This window comes from Podarcis pityusensis (assembly GCF_964106645.2).
Source record: "Podarcis pityusensis genome assembly, chromosome: 10".
Lineage (NCBI taxonomy): Eukaryota > Metazoa > Chordata > Lepidosauria > Squamata > Lacertidae > Podarcis > Podarcis pityusensis.
The window spans coordinates 39,250,520-39,263,601 of record NC_138035.1 but is presented as its reverse complement, the minus strand read 5'-3'; positions in this window follow the sequence as shown (position 1 = coordinate 39,263,601).

The window sequence follows — 13,082 nt, the reverse complement described above, 5'->3', positions numbered from 1 at the left end:
AAACCGTTATGAGACATAACTATGGTTCAATGAATATTTTTCTGGGTTAATCCTATCATGGAAAGAAGGAAGGAAGAAATGGGAGTGTGAGGTCAGAGCACATAGGCCCATGGTTCATACAAGGCAAGATGTGCATTTACAGTCATACTTTGGAAGTCGAATGGAATTCGTTCTGGAAGTCTGCTTGACTTCCAAAGCATTCGACTTCTAAATCGTGGCTTCTGATTGGCTGCAGGAAGCTCCTGCAGCCAATTGGAAGCTGTGGAAGCCCTGTCAGACATTCGGCTTCTGAAAGAACGTTTGAAAACCAGAACAGTCACTTCCAGGTTTTGATGGTTCGGGAGCCAAAACGTCCGAGTTCCAGGGCCTTAGACAACAAAGATACGACTGTATTCATTGCTTGCTTGTTTGTTTGTTTATATAACATTTAACATTTCTGGCCCAAAAAATCCCTGAGCTGTTTACAAAAACTATAAGATCAAAATATAGCAAATACGTTTTTCCAAACTAGGCCATTTAATGAATTTGAAAGGAGTGACTGCACAGTAGGGTTTCAAAATGAACCAAATCTTAAGGGTTAATTAAATAAAAAGAGAGATATCTCAACAAAAGCTGTGCTAGAAGTAGCTGAGAAATGTCCATCAGGTTTATATATGAGGTGTTTATGTCCCTAGAGCTCCATAATCAATGTATGAAGCAGCTTATTTACAGCAAATAGGTAGTGTCCTAGGTGTTAAAACTATTATGAGGAGTAGGAAGGTCATCAGTGTGTATTAAATCCTATGTTGTCTATTTATTTGGCCCCTAAACATTTTAGTAGTGTTTTGTTTCTTTTCTTTTTTTAAATTTGAGTAGCATTTTGGTGGAAGAAAACCACAGCAACCAGTTACTATAATTGGAATAACTCTTGCTTTTAGAATAATTGATCTAGAGCCCAGTTAAGCTAAAGGACCATTTGAACTAATTCTGTTCCAATGAAGTCAATTAACTATACTGATTAAATCCAAGTACTTCACCTGAAACAATTGAGTTGGCCACCTATCTAGGGATTACTTTATTCCTCTTTCTTTCTTCATGTGTAAAAGATTTAGAAAGTCAGCAATTTGAAATTCTGAAAAGCCTGATATCACCATTATGTATATTTTTATAGGTATGTTTTTATAACCATTTCCTTCTCTACGATTTATTCCTTGAAACTTGAGAAGCCCTAAGACTGTATACATTTCTCTGCAAAGCCATGCAAAATAGCTTTAACTTGGATGGGTGTGATAGGATTCTAAACCTGACAACTGGAGCAAGTTCTTGTAGTGGACTCTGTCCGCTGCAGTCCAAATAAGCATTGTTGTACATAGTTAGTTATTTGTTCGTTAATATACTGCTTAATGACAAAATAGGTTTATTAGCAGTTTACAAAGTATGGTTTGCATTCAACTAAGTTCCACATAGACAGGGGCGGAGGAAGGGGATGTGGTAGGGGTGGGCCGCCCCAGGTGTCACCTCTGAGGGGTGACAAAATGCTGGGCGGCACTCACCACAACGCCTGCAGTACACCCGAGCCATGTGTCTCTCCTGAGAGAGTCGCAGTGGCTTGGGCGCGCGCAGGCTTTGAACCACCCCAAATGGCCGTGTAGGGCAGCTGAGTGGGAGGAGGCAGGCAGACTCCTCAGAGGCCCCCCCAGAGCATGCTGCCACAGCTGGCCCCGCCCTACGGGTGGCTGGCCCCGCCCCCAGGCACCTGATTGGCTTGCTTTGCACTTAGAGCAAACCTACTGAAATTAATGGGCATGAGCCAATTTCAATGGGACTACTTTAAGAGGGGCTAGTGTTGGACACAATGCTCTAAAGCCATTATGTTGGCCTCCGTCTGTCTTGAAAGACAATTAACTGTGCCTCTGAGCACTGGCGGAGGAACAGGGGGGCGGAGGGAGCGGACCGACCCCGGCACCACAATTTCAGTAGGGTGTCATCACGGCGGGCCTCCCAACACTCACCGCGCACCCCCGCACACCGGGCGCCACGCAAATGTGGGCAGTGCACCATGCCACATCCTTGCAGGTGGTGTACCACGCCCCCAGGATGTGCGGCATGCCCCCGCGGTTGGCGTGCCACATCCCTGGGGTGCACGTCATGCCCCCCAGGGGTGCCAGCCATGCCCCCACCTGCTCTCCACCTCCGGTAGCGGAGCAAGCAGCTTTGCCATTGCCTCTGAGTGGGGAAATCAATCAGTTGTATTAATAGCACTGAAGTGACCTAGCCAGGGCACATCTAGGCAGAGTGTATGGAGGTCCTGGACTGCCCAGATGGCAAGACCCACCCCACACTCGGCAACTGGCATGCAGAAGCACACTCCCTCTGACTGAAGAGTTGAAAAAGCGATTAAAACAGCTGGATTAAAAAAAAGTCTGCAACACCATTGTGTTGAATATTGGCGTGCTAGCAACTACTGGTGCAACCACATTGACCCATACTGCTGCACAGTCATGGACTCCTTGAGAGAGGAAAAATTAACCCGTTTGTGAAGGAGAGCAGTTTTTAGGACTCAACCTCAGCTGCATCAAACCTTCCCCCCTCATATCTCTTCAACGTCTCAGTTATAATGCCTCACTTTCCCTAACTATAGAAGAGTTCAGCTGACATATGCTCAGCTGACAAAGCCACATGGCTGGGCTTGTCTCATTCATTTCAATTGAAGTTTCATGCATGCAATCAGGTTCTTAGACCTACTGTTATCACCATCATCTTCATCTTCATCATCATCCCACCTTTTCACTTACCCAAGGAGTGCTTAAGGTGGCTAACAACATTCAAAGTGCAATAAAACAAGCAACAATTAAGCATCAGAGTGAAGCAGCAGCAGAGCAGATAATTAAAGCAGCACCAGCTCAGAATACAGAAATTAATGGGAAAGCCACCCGAACAAAATGTTTTTATTCTAATAAAACACTGAAATAATTTAAAACGAACACAGATACATCCTTGGAACTAAAAGCACCAAGCACGAAACACACACACACTTTAACTAGTTTCTAAATCCCCAAGTACATCCTAGGTGCATTCTTATGCACACATTTGGTCACAGAGAAAGGCACATGCCAAAGGCACAGCCTCAGGCTACAGTGGCTGAAGGTGTGAGCAGCAGTGGGAAATTCAACAAGCTCTCATGTTCTGCCTGAATGGTCTGGTGTGGATGTGTCAGCGAAAGAAAAGAAATTAATGGACTTAAGTGCCCATATAAGTCCTTGCTTATTTAAATTATGCAGAATTCATGATGCAAAAGGCTGGACTGGATGAATCCCAAGCCGGAATTAAGATTGCTGGAAGAAATATCAACAACCTCAGATATGCAGATGACACAACTTTGATGGCAGAAAGTGAGGAGGAAATAAAGAACCTTTTAATGAGGGTGAAAGGGGAGAGCTCAAAATATGATCTGAAGCTCAACATCAAAAAAGCTAAGATCATGGCCGCTGGTCCCATCACCTCCTGGCAAATAGAAGGGGAAGAAATGGAGGCAGTGAGTGATGTTACTTTCTTGGGCTCCATGATCACTGCAGATGGTGACAGCAGTCACGAAATTAAAAGACACCTGCTTCTTGGGAGAAAAGCAATGACAAACCTAGACAACATCTTAAAAAGCAGAGACATCACCTTGCCAACAAAGGTCCATATAGTTAAAGCTATGGTTTTCCCAGTAGTGATGTATGGAAGTGAGAGCTGGACCATAAAGAAGGCTGATCGCCGAAGAATTGATGCTTTTGAATTATGGTGCTGGAGGAGACTCTTGAGAGTCCCATGGACTACAAGAAGATCAAACCTCTCCATTCTGAAGGAAATCAGCCCTGAGTGCTCACTGGAAGGACAGATCATGAAGCTGAGGCTTCAATACTTTGGCAACCTCATGAGATGAGAAGACTCCCTGGAAAAGACCCTGGTGTTGGGAAAGATGGAGGGCACAAGGAGAAGGGGGCGATAGAGGACGAGATGGTTGGACAGTGTTCTCAAAGCTACAAACATGGGTTTGACCAAACTGCGGGAGGCAGTGGAAGACAGGAGTGCCTGGCATGCTCTGGTCCATGGGGTCACGAAGAGTCGAGTGCCTAATGTTGCTAGCTGTGCGGTGTAAGAGGGGCATCCCCCCCCCCCCGCCTTGTTGAGAAACCTAAGTGCTGAGCTAAATCACAGTGGCTATAACATTATGCAGAATGTTTATGAAAAAATGCTACACCAACATAGAATTTCCTTTCCTCAAAAGTGGTTATTACCAATGCCACAAAAAGAACATTTAAATAATAATAATAATAATTAAGGAACCAAAACATGGAGAAATTAAGGAAAGTTCCAAGCATTTATTCACATACTGGGGCAGAACACTTTTGAAGACAAAGCTCAAGGGGCTTTATTGTGAATCTCAGCATTTCATTTGAATGCTAAAGGCAGTTGCTCATTTGTAGCCTTTGCAAATTTACATTTAAGGGTGTTATGAGAATACTTTGTCTTCTACTGTGCATTATGGAAACAAGAGTTTGAAATATGTCATTTCCCAGAAGGCTGGCGAAAGACAAAAGGCCCAGGAAGCCTAGCTCAGCTTTATCTTGCAGTTCCTCAAGGATGATTCAAGTGCAACTCTCTTAAAGGAGGGAATGCAGATGTTGTTATGCCAGTAATAAATTGAAAAGTTATGAGCTCAGCAAATAATCTGTGTTAAGTTAACCCCATGTGAATATGAAGGTTAAAATCAAGAATCAAACTGGGGCATAATGATGCAAAATAATAATTAGACTCTTATTTATAATTTATCCTTGACCTTCAATTTATTTAAAGAGAATAAGTAGTAAGAAGTAATGTGTACAAAACTTAACACATGTTGATCCTGGCATTTTAATGGCACACACAAGATGAATTGATTAGTAATGATTCAATGGCTTCAGAAGCTGCTGCTCTGCCATTTATTTGTTTCTTAGGGTCACTGACTTCATTCACGTGTGGGAGAAACAACCTGCATAGACTGTGATGAATGGAGAACATGGATATATTGACCACATGAATATATTATGTAGAATTTTTCATGTTTCTACCCCAGTTAAAGCTTCAAGGTGAAAAATCTATAGATAAGCCAAATGAGCTCCACTGAGCTACCAGAATCATAGACTTGTAGAGTTGGAAGGGAACAAAGGGGTCATCTCGTCCAACCCCCTGAAATGCAGGAAACTTTTGCCCAATGTGAGGCTCAAACCCATGACCCTGGGATTAAGAGTTTCATGCTCTTCCAACTGAGCTTGCTTCCTTTTCCCCTTCAGTTGGGATGGCTTACCTGTGGCCTTCCAGATCTAATGCAACTCGCTGACTATAGCCCATGTTTGTTCAGGCTGATGGGAAATGGAATCAAGCAACATCTGGAGAACCACTGTTTTCTCATTCCTTTCCTACATGTACTCGTAAAAGGTAAAGGGACCCCTGACCATTAGGTCCAGTCGTGGCCGACTCTGGGGTTGCAACACTCATCTCCCTTTATTGGCCGAGGGAGCTGGCGTACAGCTTCCGGGTCATGTGGCCAGCATGACTAAGCCGCTTCTGGCAAACCAGAGCAGCGCACGGAAACACCGTTTACCTTCCCGCTGGAGCGGTACCTATTTATCTACTGACACTTTGACGAGCTTTCAAACTGCTAGGTGGGCAGGAGCAGGGACTGAGCAACGGGAGCTCACCCTGTCATGGGGATTCGAACCGCCAACCTTCTGATTGGCAAGCCCTAGGCTCTGTGGTTTAACCCACAGCGCCACTCGCATCCCTCCAACATGTACTGGTTACCAGTACTGGTAACTCATTCTTTACAATGGCTTCCCAATGTGTATCCATGCTGTAAACAGACTTGTATTCAACATTGACACAGGATGTTATGCACTGATTTCCCTCTCCCATAAAGAGGAAGAGTCATGTGTATAGTATCACACAGGTGACTTTCAACGTGTGCAGGTTGGCATGGAATCCCCATCTAGAATCATGGGGGGAGGGAATGTCCATTTTAGAATGGGATTCTTGTGTACACCCCTTTCAAATTCAGGGAGGCGGTGTGCATCAAAATCCCCTCCCCCAAGGGGCTTTAACTCCATTTTATCAGGGGTTTCTATGTAGCTTTGTGACTTGGAGGTACAGTGGTACCTCAGGTAACATACGCTTCAGGTTACATACGCTTCAGGTTACAGACTCCGCTAACCCAGAAATAGTGCTTCAGGTTAAGAACTTTGCTTCAGGATGAGAACAGAAATTGTGCTCTGGCGGCACGGCAGCAGCAGGAGGCCCCATTAGCTAAAGTGGTGCTTCAGGTTAAGAACAGTTTCAGGTTAAGAACAGACCTCCGGAACGAATTAAGTACTTAACCCGAGGTACCACTGTACATGAATATACTCAAGATTGCCATAACACCAAAAAATGCAACTTCAAAACACATGGCCAGGATCACAGCAATCTCTGCTGATTCCATAGCCTATTGTACATTGTTTTTCTAAACAATTGGGGTCCAGACACAATTGCACAGAAAACAGCAGGTGTGTTCCAGAGGTGTGTGTGAACTGGCCCTAAGCTTAGCTCCTTCTACAATGGCAGTTCTTTATTCAACTCATTAAAAAAATTAATGAAGCCAACTAGTCTCTAAAATCCCATGTGCCCAATCTGTCAAATTCTCCCTACCCATATTAATAATGTTCTATAAATTCAAAGCCTGGCTTAGAAGTCAGATTTGATGGTTTATATGTAAAATAAGCAGATCAGTAATGTGGTAGCGTTATCTCCTTGAAAATATTGGTGTTACTATGAACTTGTTAAAGAGCAACAGACGTGTTTTCTGGAAACTCTACAAAAGGTACAAATTAAAATGGCTCAAGGGTTAGTGGGTAAAAACAGGTTTTTCTCTGAACATTTTACCATGCGATACATAAATCATGAGAGTAAATCCCATATTGCAAGTCAACTCAGGGAATGGTAGAAAGGTTAATGCTTTGAAAAGTGACGAATGGGGAAGAAATTCCTATTTACTTAGAGGGAAGAATTTGTATAATGATAGAAATTTTACATGTAACAGATTTATCAATGCCTCGGAGCTAAATTTTGCAAGGGATCTCAGTCATTAAAAAGAAGGAACATACTCCTGTTATTGTTTCATCATCTTCTTACATGTGCATCACCAGGAATGCAGAGAAATTCAGGCCTACTTCTCCCATTCTTCCCCCCCCCCTTTTCTATTTTTGTATTTTTACCATCATAATTCTGTTCCCCCGGTGGAATTTCTTTAGAACAAGACCCTAGACTGGGGGTAGGGAATCTTCTCCAGCCTAAGGGCAGCATGCCCTTGTGAACAGTCTTCTGGGTACCACATGCTGCGGTGTGCAAGGCCAGAGGCAATAATTGTGACTCTTACATTTGTACAGTTGGCTACATCCCAGCCACATAAAAGCCAGAAGTTTCTACACACAAACACCTCCATCCAGGCAAGCAGGAGACATTGTCACAGTTTAAGGATACATCCCTGCCAGGAAATGGACCCAAGGAGGCCACAGAGCAGGGCCAAAGAGTGGTGCAGCCTGGAACAAAGGGGTGTGCTTTGTGGAGTGGATGCGCCTTGTGAGAGTCCCAAGGGCTGAATGATACTGAATCCTGGAGGGCTACAATTGGTCCCCTTGCCAGAGTTCCCTGTCATGGATATTGGAGAACTTTAGCATTTGAAGGGACTTTTTTGAAGTCTTGAAGTTCTTGACTGCAGGCTTTACAACATCAAGATGCATTTATGAAAACAGAGACTAAACAGGGCGTGTCTATCTATGCGTACCTCAATGGGACATACTTCAAAGGTAAATTTTGATAGCATTGTGGCCAAGGACACCTAACTGTGACTTCATAACGTCAAATATGAGAACAAATCTGAGAGCCATTGACCCAGACAGGTCCTCCTTAAGAGAAAAACTACAGCCAAGAAAGATTAAAGCAAAGGACAAGCACATCTGGCTTCACTCTGAAGCTTATCCCATTGCTAATTTTCATGAATCTGGTGATAAATATTTGGACACTCATCCCCAACAGTAAATATGGACTTTCCACTTGAGGAAGCAAAAAATGCTGAATACCTATGAGATCCACATGATCAACCAAGGAGATGGCAAACTGAAAAGGAAATCACAGAAAAATCATGTTTTAAGCATTGCTTTCCTGACTGGCGACATTTTGAGATGAATTTTTAGTTTGCAGTTGTTCTCAGGGGATTCAGAGGGTGAATGGATGAGTGCACTGGCAAGAGACGCGGATAAGCATGACATTTTCCTACAGACATCATCAGCAATTTTTTTAACCGAATGGTAAACACAGGATCATAAATTAGGGAGGCATGAAACCTGTCCCTGTGAATTTTTCCATTTTGCCTACTATGCTCTCAGATAGCAAGAAGAAGTCCATGGAGTGTCTCTGATATCTGTAGTTTTCTGGACAACTTCTACACATGTAGGCTCTTGGTTCCTTTCCCACTGAAAATATAGTTGTACAAACATTACAGCAGCATAGTGGCTAGTTTCACTAGATGTGGAATTCACATTTGAATGTGTATCAGAAGGGACATCCCAGCAGGAATAATGCTGGGCTGGCAGATGTTTGCACCCTGATGCACATTCTGATGCACAACTCCATGCTGCTTTCAACCTGTGCACTTTCTGCCCATTCGTGACTGAATTTTCTTTTCAAAATGGGAAGTAAATCAGATCACATTAGGCAGCAGGAAAAATCAGGGTAATTTTCCACACCACTAGACTAGCAATATCCATGTCAACAATCGAAGCTGGCAGATTATCATAGAACCCCAAATATAAACTAAGAAATGTCATGCATGAATTACTGTCAGGGACATCAAAAGCTGCATGTTCACAGAAGGCTTGTAACCTCATCTCTAGCTTCTTCTGTGTTCGTATTTTTGTACAAGGGTCAAGTCACAAAGATTCCACCAGACGCCCAAGACTATTCATTCTTCTTTTATAAGACACCATACTACAGACCCACTCACATTTCTTTATGGAATTTTCAGCTTGCGTACTAGTACCTTTTGGTAAAAATACTATCAAAGAATGCCGTGTTTGCTTCATTGAGATGGAGTATTAATGGATGTGAGAGATAGGTGGGAAGCTCCTAAATGTGTGACTGAAATGGATTCTGAAGTAAAAATAAATAAATTATTCATTTATGAAGAAGCATTCTGATGAACAGTTAGCGGGGGTTATACTTTATGTCTCCTTAATAGTCTGCATGATGAAGCGGGGGGGGGGGGGACCTTAATTAGAACTCATCTAGCTATGCATAAGCAAAGCCAATTCAGCTTTTTTACTTGAATATGTTTGGACTCCTCAGAACACACACACACAGTCAAAATCTTAATTTTATTACTACTCATGTGCAGTAATGACAGTGGCTACAGCTTCTGCACCCAGTCACATACTACAGATGGAGCCACCATCAATTAATAGCTTTAACTAGAGCGTTCCAGTTAGCATGTTGAGGAGTCTCTTCCCCCTCCACCTGCAAATTATCTATGCTATTTTACTGGTTATTTGCTTTTATTTTATGAGCTGCTAGTCCAGCAAACAAATACGACATTGTGTACGTTGCTTGAGCAACACAAGTCACCCCAGGATCTTTTAGGGTTTTAGGGAGGGACGCGGGTGGTGCTGTGGTCTAAACCACTGAGCCTAGGGCTTGCCGATCAGAAGGTCACTGGTTCGAATCCCTGTGACGGGGTGAGCGCCCGTTGCTCGGTCCCTGCTCCTGCCCACCTAGCAGTTCGAAAGCACGTCAAAGTGCAAGTAGATAAATAGGTACCGCTCCAGCGAGAAGGTAAAAGGTGTTTCCGTGCACTGCTTTGGTTTGCCAGAAGCAGCTTAGTCATGCTGGCCACATGACCCAGAAGCTGTACGCCGGCTCCCTTGGCCAATAAAGCGAGATGAGTGCCACAACCCCAGAGTCATCCGTGACTAGACCTAACAGTCAGGGGTCCCTTTATTGCTTAGCAGTAGAGCACACATGCTTCAAAGAACATAAGAACATAAAAAGAACCTGTTGGATCAAGCCAGTGGCACATCTGTTCTCACACTGCCTGAACAGTTGTCCTTGAAGGGTTTTTCACAGGCAGGAGAACTCTTCTCTCCTGTGGTTTCCAGCAACTGGTATTCAGAAGCATCCAACTATGGAAGTAGAACATAGTCATCATGGCTAGTAATCACCAATAGGCCTCTTCTCCATGCATTTGTCTGATATTTTAAAGCCATCCAAGTTGTTTGCCATCACTGACTCCTATGCAGAACTCACCATGAAATAGTTACAGTAAATTGCCAGGTGACTCAGAGCAGCTCTGAACAGCTCTGAACAGATGCTGGTTTGACAACAGCCACATTCACTGCCCACAGAGGTGCTACAAAGTATGGCAAGCTGTCACCCCAGCTGGTTTGGGGGTCACCCCTGGTTCTGGTGCAGGTCAAATAAATGTGCACCCGCCTGCCTCGTTCTCTTAGATTCAGGCGGATGGCTAGGGAAGCTCAGAAGGGCCCTCATGCAAATACTTTGTATATGCCTGGCTGGAAAGCTGAAAGCCTGCCAGTACTACATGGGAGATGGATTGAAGAAAATGAAATATGAATTGGGCCCACCCCCTAGCTTGGCCAATCCCTGCTAGAAGCAGCTAGGAGCTAGGTGGAGTCATAGATCTAAAGAAAGTGCAGACTCGCACATGGTGGCCAGCTTCCATTTTGACTTGAAATGTTTGTTTTGGGCTTCTCAGAAGTATGTAAAGGCATGAAGTTGGTGGAGGGAGCACCGGCCCACAATGACGCCCACCTGAGAGGTGCTGGAACTGTGCTCCAGTTGAAAAAGAGCACTGCTCCTGTGGGAGTTCCATGGTTTAACTATGTGCTGTGTGAATAAGTACTTTTGTTTATTCATCCTGAATCTTACAACACTCAGCTTCATTGGCTGTCCAGTGTTCCAGTCCTCTCACCTCTCCTGCCAATGGGATCAGATAGCAAATGTTGGGAGAGATCTCTGCTTGAGATCTTGGAGAACTGCTGCCAGTCAGAGTAGAAATCACAGGCTTGATGGGCAAATAGTTTGGCCTGGAATAAGGCGGCCTCTTGTGTTTGTTGTGTACACTGATACAGCACAATTCTAGCTGAACTATGTAATTCACTCCCACAAAAGACATTGACAGCCACCAACTTGGGTGCTTTTAGAAGAGGATTAGATAAATTAATGGAGGATATGGCTACCAGCCATGATGGCTATGCTCTGCCTCCATGGACCTGCGTTTGAGTCCTGCTTTCAGGCTTCCTGCAGACATCTGGTAAGAACCTCTGAAGCAACCCCCATTTTCCCAGGGAAAAAAAGGAAAGGTCCACATTTATAGAAAGCATAATGACTCCTTTTAGAAGTCATAATGTTTTCACTCTTTGTTTTCCTGCTGAATATCCCTGCATTTTATCAAAGCGACTTTATGAGTAAAAATGAGGAATGTCATCTAGATGAAAAGATCAAGCATAAAAGTGAAAATGAGGATGCCGACATTTTTCATGCATTAAAATTTACTGTGTTTATACATCCTCTTAAACATTAATATAGATTTTGCCAGCTTCTGCTCTGAGATCCAGCAGCATATTCATTAATAGTGGCAAGTGGCTGGCATGCCAGCCAATATAAAATAAATGGATGATACTGGCATAAAATAAAATGGCAACAAAAGGTAGGTAAGTCGGCATCTGTCCTTGAAGTCTGATTTGCTGCCACATAAAAATTATCCATAACAAATTTAAAGCACCATTGAAAAGAAGAAGAATATAAGCCAGGAACTAATAGCAATGAATGCGAAGTGTTTCTCTGAGTAAATGTGTCCAGTAAATGCTGCAGTATGGGGGAAAATATAGTAAATTAAAGCAAGGCTGTTTGCAAGGCAAAGTATATAGCTGTTCCGACAAATCCCCTCAAATGAGTATCTATCATGAGTGCCTCCAAAGAGTTCTATGCAATCCCAAATGCAAAAGATATCAACAATAATATGGAAAAGCGGAAAGGCAGTGGATGGTTGCCAGTACCTTGGTAATTAACTGTGCAGTCAGATCCATGTTTACACAAAAATAAGTCACACTGGAATTCATTTCAAAGAAAGTGTGCAAGGATGGCAGGACAAGGAGCAAATCAAATGCTGAATGAGCGTGTGGGTGGGATTTCCAAGAAAATATAATGTAAATAGCCAGTATAGCCAATAGAAATAGCCACTCTGAGGTCCTACTCAGGGGCGATGGAAATTATAACCCAGCAGCATCTACCAGATGCCATCATTCTTGCTCAAACAACTACACTACACTGTCTCCTTATACATATACCATATTCATTCACTCACTCAAAGAGGCACATTATTATGGGTACTCAGAAGTGTTCAAGCAAACCTTAATCAGCCTTGATTGAGTATATGCAAATTGTATAATATGCACTTTTAAAAAAAAAAACCCTCTCTAGCAATAATTGCCAGTTGCCAGGTTTGAACCTACAAAATGCTGGCTTCTGTATCTATATAAATGAGAGCCAGTGTGGTGTAGTGGTTAAGAGTGGTAGACTCGTAATCTGGGGAACCGGGTTTGCGTCTCCGCTCCTCCACATGCAGCTGCTGGGTGACCTTGGGCTAGTCACACTTCTCTGAAGTCTCTCAGCCCCACTCATATCACAGAGTGTTTGTTGTGGGGGAGGAAGGGAAAGGAGAATGTTAGCCGCTTTGAGACTCCTTCGGGTAGTGATAAAGCGGGGTATCAAATCCAAACTCTTCCTAGCAAAAAAAAATATGTATTAATTCCACACATGTGCATGCCTTTCCTTACTCTGCAATAGTTCCCATACGCAAGGGGAAACTGTTTAGTTAAAAGCCATCTACAAGTTAGATCTGTATGAGAGAGAACCTTCTTGGCTGATCATGACTAGACTCTGGACCCATCATAACGTGCCTTAACTGAACAACTGTTTTAAAAAAGCAGAAACTTCTTTGGAATACTGTACAGAATCCAAAGAAGCTTTAA